The sequence below is a fragment of the Oncorhynchus clarkii genome, unplaced genomic scaffold (genome assembly GCF_045791955.1).
Source record: "Oncorhynchus clarkii lewisi isolate Uvic-CL-2024 unplaced genomic scaffold, UVic_Ocla_1.0 unplaced_contig_11072_pilon_pilon, whole genome shotgun sequence".
NCBI classification, from domain to species: Eukaryota; Metazoa; Chordata; class Actinopteri; order Salmoniformes; family Salmonidae; genus Oncorhynchus; species Oncorhynchus clarkii.
In genome coordinates this window covers 315,066-317,067 of record NW_027257930.1, presented here as the reverse complement: position 1 = coordinate 317,067, position 2,002 = coordinate 315,066, and positions in this window count along the sequence as shown.

Here is a 2,002-nt window from a genome sequence, read left to right as displayed (position 1 = left end):
GATCCACACGCTGGGCTCATGTCTGGAAATCTCCACTGTCCACTCATTGAAAGTGCTGTATCTCCCTCATTTTGCACAGTAAAAGCCTGAAACAATGCCTAAAGACTGGCCACATGTAGGAGAAGACACAGATAGTGAACTGTGTCTGTATGTATATCAAAATAATAGTTTTTCAGTCAGTTCTGTTATACACAGACATTATTTTAACAGGTTTAGAAACTTTAGAGTTTCTATCCAAATCTACTAATTATAGGAATATCGTTAATTTCATCCAAAATTCCCAATGTGAAGTTAAACAACACTGATGTAATGTTTGTCTCTGTTGTGTTGAAGTCCAATCAAGCAGGAGAGACCAGCCTCCCCTGTTCCCAGCTGTGTGTCCATGAAGAGTGACTGGTCTATGGATCCTCCTCTAGACTTTAGAAAGGGAGACTTTTCTACTGAACAAAGGTAAGAAGAACTCATGGGTCCTGGTCAGTGAGTTAAACAACACTGTCTCTAGTCATTTCTCCTTACCCATTTTCCCATGTATTGTTCTTGTTTTCATAATCCACAGGCTATTCCTTTTGTAAATAAAGGTGAAATAAAATAAATAAAAAACAATTTTCTAGCTCTGAGTCTCTAATTTTATCCAATGTAAAAAACACAATTTCAAATGTTGCCACAGGAGACCGAATTGAGCCAGTCAGTCACATTTGACTGTATAAAACCTAGCAGTACTACTGATTTCTCTGAGAGTGAGACAGATATATATTATTACTGTGTAAAACCTAGCAGTACTACTGATTTCTCTGAGAGTGAGACAGATATATATTATTACTGTATAAAACCTAGCAGTACTACTGATTTCTCTGAGAGTGAGACAGATATATATTATTACTGTGTAAAACCTAGCAGTACTACTGATTTCTCTGAGAGTGAGGCAGATATATATTATTACTGTGTAAAACCTAGCAGTACTACTGATTTCTCTGAGAGTGAGACAGATATATATTATTACTGTGTAAAACCTAGCAGTACTACTGATTTCTCTGAGAGTGAGACAGATATATATTATTACTGTGTAAAACCTAGCAGTACTACTGATTTCTCTGAGAGTGAGGCAGATATATATTATTACTGTATAAAACCTAGCAGTACTACTGATTTCTCTGAGAGTGAGGCAGATATATATTATTACTGTGTAAAACCTAGCAGTACTACTGATTTCTCTGAGAGTGAGACAGATATATATTATTACTGTGTAAAACCTAGCAGTACTACTGATTTCTCTGAGAGTGAGACAGATATATATTATTACTGTGTAAAACCTAGCAGTACTACTGATTTCTCTGAGAGTGAGACAGATATATATCATTACTGTGTAAAACCTAGCAGTACTACTGATTTCTCTGAGAGTGAGGCAGATATATATCATTACTGTGTAAAACCTAGCAGTACTACTGATTTCTCTGAGAGTGAGACAGATATATATTATTACTGTATAAAACCTAGCAGTACTACTGATTTCTCTGAGAGTGAGACAGATATATATTATTACTGTGTAAAACCTAGCAGTACTACTGATTTCTCTGAGAGTGAGGTAGATATATAGCATTTTGCAAAAAAACATGATTATTTGTCTCTCTGAAATGAAAACATCAAGTGATAGATTTGAAACAAAAACATGTCTGTCACTGAACAACCCCATTCCATGATTAGATAGTTGAAAAACCACACCAATCTCTCTCATAATTTCTTTAAACAATAAAAGATAATTTACTACATTTCTGAAAGTGATATATAGCGTTTTGGAATTAAACTCTTTCTATGTTTCCCCATCTGACCTCAGAGTAGATGAGACATGTAATGTTTGTCTCTGTTGTGTTGAAGTCCAATCAAGCAGGAGAGACCAGCCTCCCCTGTTCCCAGCTGTGTGTCCATGAAGAGTGACCAGTCTATGGAACCTCCTATATTATTTAGAGAGGGAGACTTTTCTACTGAACAAAGGTAAGAAGAACTC